The following is a 6506-nucleotide window of genomic DNA, read 5'->3' as shown; positions in this document are numbered from 1 at the left end:
CTCCAGCAATCTATCTAGAGATTGAATGTAAAATTTCGCTGTGGGAGATACGGGGAAGCGAGCGAGCCGTGCGGTTGTGCGGGAGTTTTGTTCGTATGCAGACGAACGCGCTCTTTGATGCAAACAGCTGACAGAGCGTCTACACTTTTGCAATATTAGAAACAAACCGACAAGTACAAAAAACTACAAATTTTTAAAGTGATAATCCTCTGCCGCAAAATTTTATTTTACACTGGATTGTCAGTTTTAATATTTTATAATCTGCTGAGTTTTTTATATTACTGCTTTTTAATTGAACAAGGAATATTCCGACGTAAATGAGAAAGTTAGTGAACTGTGTAATTTTATTGTTAAAGTACAACGACATTTGTGCGCGAATTCAGAGCGAATTAGCGGCAAATCTGACAGGTGACTGATCATGTGACGTCACGTGACGTAGCTCACCAAAAGCTATTGAACCCTAGCGCGCTAATTTGCCAAATAAAATTACAAACTACGAGTATACAAAATTGACAATATTAACAAAAATATATATTGGAAGAGAGAATTCTACGAGTGTGTGACAAAACAGCCTCAGTATGCAAAACATAGATTGATTTCGATTTAATTTTTATATAAAAGTTGTGGTTCTTTTTAACAAATTATTTAGATTAGATTAAATTTATGAATCTCCCTGTATCACACAAATAAGCGATGCGAAATGAAAATAAATTGTTTTCGCAATAAACATTGTACTTTCAAAAGCAATTATTTTAATTTTCAACATTTTATAAAGAACTCGTGAGAACCAGATTCACATCACAGCAATATTCCATCTTTAAAATCCGAATGCATTTTGAATTGTACCTTGAGACGTGTGTCGCAGAGTAGACATTCGAGTGGCATGCTGTGTGCAGTGAGGTGATTGAATTTAATAGCTCCGCGGCCGCCGTACAGATGAAGGAAGAGTGCTGGATATTGGAAAACACGAAAAGAATGTTCGAGAACAATTTAGAACAGTTTTCGATATTCGTAAAATCATTTAAATTTTCTATAACAGGAGTATGATGTAATAATTAAAAAAAAACTTCTAATGTCATTACTAAACGTGAGACAAAAATTAATTGCAAACAAAGACAATTTAATAAAAACAGGCAATGGTGTAGTCGGGTTTATATTAATCGGATCAAGATGAGTCGGCGCGCGCCAAACATTACGGCTAAATAAAGGCTTTGCTGTAACTGAATATGTTCAGCCAACTTAGTGTAACACAGTCATGTGCAATTTGTACCTTATCTCGAGACGTTTTCTAGTTTTGTTTCTGTGTGTCAGATGAAATAACTACAGATGTAGACTAGAGAAGCAGGTGACGTCATTCGTGCTTTAAGTGCACTTCTGCAATAATAATTGTAAAATTGACGTAATATTATTGAGTCTAATTTATTAAGATCAGATAACATTCCCCGAGGTGGGGGAGATCGCGAAAGGTTAAATGGCTGTTTAGATTGAATGATATCGAGATTTACGTCGCAGCTGACTGATGTAAGCCATTAATAATAGAACACAATAAATGCTCTTATAACATTTGGTGTTTCGTTGTGTGTGTAATGTTCCGATTTATTGAACATTGAACGATATGAAAAAAGAAATGATGACAAAATGAAAATATAAAAAAACATGCTCAATAACAGTTTTGATTCAATTTTTGGTTGAATAGAATATCTAATGAGATATTGTTAATATTTTGTGTTCACTCTTATTTTTTAAACATCTTGGACAGCAACACGAAAACTCGGCTTGAAAATGAGTTGGTAGTACGTGAGCACAGAACTACTATAGCATTTGTAACCGATACAGAAGTTAGTCCGGCAATCGGCCAACTAAAAACTAATTTGGTACCGAAACTAAATTTAGTTGTAAAACTAGTGAGGTCGGCGGTCAGGCACGGCCCGCCGCCGCCCGCCGCCCGCCCGCACCTGCTGCGGACTGATGCAATTTTAATACTAACTTTCTGAATTAGGGTTGGGCTGGACTCGTTAAGATGGTGGAGTAGGGTTTCTTGAATAATTAGTTAGATTTAGCGCCGCTAAGAAAGTTTTCCTTTTGTTGTAAATCCGGCTCCTTAGTTGTAGCGAGTTTCCGACAAACTGTACATTCAAGTTAAAATACTTAACTTAATACAATGTCGCACTCCTTTAGCTCTAATTTTCTTAAAACTATAAGCAACTAGACAATAAAAAAATGTATTTCGAAGCAAAACACTTCTTCAACTTAAGAACCACAACCCTTTCTTCAAGCCTCGAGCAAAGTCAGACGCCAAGACTTAGAGTAAAAGCAATCACAAAAACAAAGACCCAAGTCTGTGAAGTTAACCTCAAGTTGAGAGCAAAGAGACAAAAAGCTAAAGTTTAGGTATCGACTTAACCGCTCTTCAGTTAACCGTCGTCGGAGATAGTTCACAAACTCTCGCATTAAGTTTGCTTACTAATTGATTGTTTTGTTAAGTCGCGGCCACAACTAAAGCTATTAGTGCAAATTTCTAACTTACATTCAGAACTACAGTGAATTCGATAAACTAATTTGATTCTGATTCTTGCAGCTTTGGAGCTTTTAATGTCTTTATTGGATATCTCTTGTTTTAACGACTTGAGAAAAGATTGAACAAAAATATTAAAATAACAAAGCTGTCTGCATTATTTAATTAAATTCATAAAACAACAGCACAAGTTGTACAACTCTAGCTCTAGCTAAATTATTTTCAAACAAGATCATAGCAAAAAGAGATTAAACGCTCAAACACTCTGATTGCTGTACAAAACATTTCTCCATCCAGTAAGTTAACCCTGCAATGCAATGCAGCCGGCACTAAGAGTGGCATTGAGTACAAATTAAATTAAGCATTCGCCGGTTTTATACAAAGCCACTTATATTCTAAACAAAGCTTTTAACTGCTCTCCCTCCGCGGCGTCTGCCGACATTGCACACTTTAATAATCTCCGCTGAATTTCTGAACACAACGCCACTAAATACACGGCGCATAAAAACCGAATTAAAGTGCTGGACGACAAAAACTAATCAAGTTCGCAACAAAATGTAGTCAAAATAAAAGTTGAACGCTCTCCGGACAAATTTAAATTTGAAAATGCACAATTTGGCGCGACGCCGACACCGACACCGTCGCCGGCATTCTGTATCATCGCTGTTTCGAGCTGAAATTGCAACCCCGAGTACTGCAAAGGAAGCGTCAGGTCGTTCACTGTATTAAACATCTTTTCTACTATATGATACAGACTACATCACATAAAAAGCATGCATCTACTAACATACTAAAATTAGTAACAAAAGACGATGTCAAAATTGATAACAACACGATGGAATAGTTAAAAAAAGATATTCTAGAGATTTAAGAGCCACTTGATATTAAGGTATTCATTATAATTATAATTTATCACATTATTAAATTGAAAGGTTTCCCCTGTTATTTAGTGAGAGAGTTCAAGGTTAATAGGTAACTGTAGATTTTAAATGTATTATAATCTGTTTCGTAATCGGTAATTACAGTTTGTGCGGAGTGTAGTATCGTTTACGGGAGTTGGTATAGTTCGAGTCGACGTCCGAAAGTCATTTGTAGCAGGCAATTTGCTTCATAATAGCCGTCCCACGGCGCAGCACTGGAATGGGATAATCAACATTTTATCTTTACACTGAGCCGTTTTAAAAACAATTTACATAGACTTACAAAAATAAAGACAGTACACGGGCATTTTTAATGCTTTCTCTTAGTATTTTTTTTTAAATATAAATGTAGAGAGGTCGTATGCTTCGCAAGTCAATCACTTAGATTTACTAAAGTTGCGTTAAAACAACCTCGCGAATGTTTAATATATCCGAGTTAAGTAGAGTAATGTAAGGCAGAAGGACCGCAGAATGCAGTAGTGGAGAGAAGCTGGTCGCGTCTGATGCCGGCTGCGGTCATTTCCCTTGCCTTTGAAACTGATGCGCCTCTGACTGGCAACTACTTAAAGCAAAGCAATAAATAACTCTACATCTGTTTACTTAGAAAATGTAAATTTACAATTTACAATACGTGAAGTACATGATGTTTAATTCGTTATGTTATTACAAGCCTCACAAACTTTTTCCGTTTCATATATATTTGTATTTAATCTGCTATCAGAGTACAGTATTCATAATGCGCCAGATATTTCATATAATCCATTATAAAATGCTTTCAAAGGTTTAAAATTATCGGGTCGTTTGGTAAAATTAGTTGTTGCTTGTCTAAATGGGCAACACGTGCCCGTGTGTGCTCGTGTATTCAGCCGTTATATTTTGCAGAATTAATTACTGCACATTTCCGCGGCCGCAGAACGCTGCACATTTTAATTTCCACCTGTAACATTACTGTTTTATATGTTATGGAAAATTTTGCAGGAAACGTTGATCGTGTTGTTTGTATGTGTTAATATAGTCGTATTTCAATCATTGGTAACTATATTTTGTTCATCGAACATAAAATAAAATGTCGTTGGCTTATTTATGTCAATAAGTACAATAATTACATTAGAATAGGAATATTTTACATGAGTGCAAAGTTTTGCAGCTTTTATCTCATTGTCTAAACATTGGACTACATATTACAAGCGAAAATGGCAACTAAAACCGTTAAAATACGCTTTTTTCGCTATATTTTCAGAGTCTGCGTGACGTAATACAAAAAAAGCAAAATCCGTATATTTTTACAAAGCGAACGCGTTCCCATCGTTGTTACTATTGTTCCGTACGTGAAAACTTGGAAACCAATCCCGATCCCTGATACCCGATCCCGCCGAGCGGCTACCGATTGAAGGGGGACGACAAAAAAGACAATAAAAATATATCGACACCAATGCGTCGGCTGAAGTACGAAAAGTTGGTGAAATTCCGAACGAGAATTTGGAATTCGGTATATGTTTTTGCTGCGGATCCGGCCGGGGAGAAGGACTACTGGTGAGTTCGGCACGTTCGCATCTCCCTGTTAACTTTCATTTGTTTTTTACCCGCAATGGGATATTAAGCAGAGACATCGACATTTCATTGATTATTGCTCTTAAACGTACATTAATCATTTTATAGTGATAATGTTTTGATTTTATTAAATTCAACATTCAACACGTTGTGAATCATTATTAAATATTACTTAAGGTATGAAAACACTTTTTCGGTTATTGTGTTCCAATGAACAATCGGATAATTAGCTTGTTTGTTTTGATTATTATTTCACTACCAAACTTATGTTTGGAATTGTTTACGCGCAAAGTTTACTGCAATTAATAAAATGATTCCCAAGATATTTTTACCCACTTTAACGTGATTAGCAAAGAGAAGCAGTTAGGCGAGCTGCTCGGCTTGCTGGCGGCGAGGCGCATGCAACGCGACCGCTTCAGTTTACATTGTGATAAGAAAGTCTTGATTCAGCGCGTGAGCGGATACCACCACATCTGAAAATAGTCTGAAACACCCTAGCACTAGAGGCTAGAATCCTATGATCCGTGGAAGTGGTATTTAGAAAACAAAGCGCGCCATAAACGACGTTTTAAAACAAACAAAGGCGGAAGTTGGCGGGCGCAATGTTTGATTGTTAAATATGTAGATTGCATTATTATGCCCGCGAGCGCGCCTCGCCCCCGCCCCCGCCCCGCCTCGCCCTGCACACCCCCGACTCGCAAACTTATAGAAAACGTTAAAAGACAAGAAACATAAACACCAAGAAACCCTCCAGTTAGTATGTACTTTCTGCAATTAATTAATATTATTCAAACCAAAGAAATTATATTACCACGTATCATTAGTAGCAACAAAGTTAAATAAATAAGTAGTGTTTGCATTAAAATAAATTCACCAACAAGGTATCGCGAAACGACGAACCGATGCGTACCTAATTTTAAGGCAAATACTTTATCAAAGCCAACTCCGCGTAAATATAAAACGCAATATATGTAGTTTTAAAGCGTTTTCAGCTTTTCGTAACGTGCTAAATGTTTGAGTATCTGAACAGTTTATTTACCAAATATCAAAAAGCCCTTCACCTGGTTTATTTTAAATTCAGTGCCTTTTTACGCTTTGCTCAAAATTTTGAATTTCAGTACCTACTTCGTTCCGCTTATTAATTTCAGCGCCTCAGTAGGTTTCATGCCTTTCTCTCTTACAGTTATCTCAGTTTCCCTTACCTCCATGATGCCTACATACCAAATACTCTTTTGATGTTAAAAATGTAATACTCGACGGCCGTAAATCTTTCCGAAACTTTCTTCACATGCTTGCCATTGACCTTCTAGGGATTATCAAATTAGGTGAGCGAAAGGCGACGTGTTTGGCCAATAACTTGGAGATAGGGGGCGGGGTTAGGGGGGAGGTCTAACAAACTGTATAAATAACCGAAAGGGTCGTATCGAGCCCCGATAGCAGCGAGCCCCGAATTAATTGGCGCCCAGACCCGCTAACGCGATTTACCCTCCTCAGTATCAACGAAGATCGGACCTCTGAAT

The sequence above is a fragment of the Papilio polytes genome, unplaced genomic scaffold (genome assembly GCF_000836215.1).
Source record: "Papilio polytes unplaced genomic scaffold, Ppol_1.0 DF823958.1, whole genome shotgun sequence".
In the NCBI taxonomy this organism is placed as follows: Eukaryota; Metazoa; Arthropoda; class Insecta; order Lepidoptera; family Papilionidae; genus Papilio; species Papilio polytes.
This window is presented reverse-complemented; position numbering follows the sequence as displayed.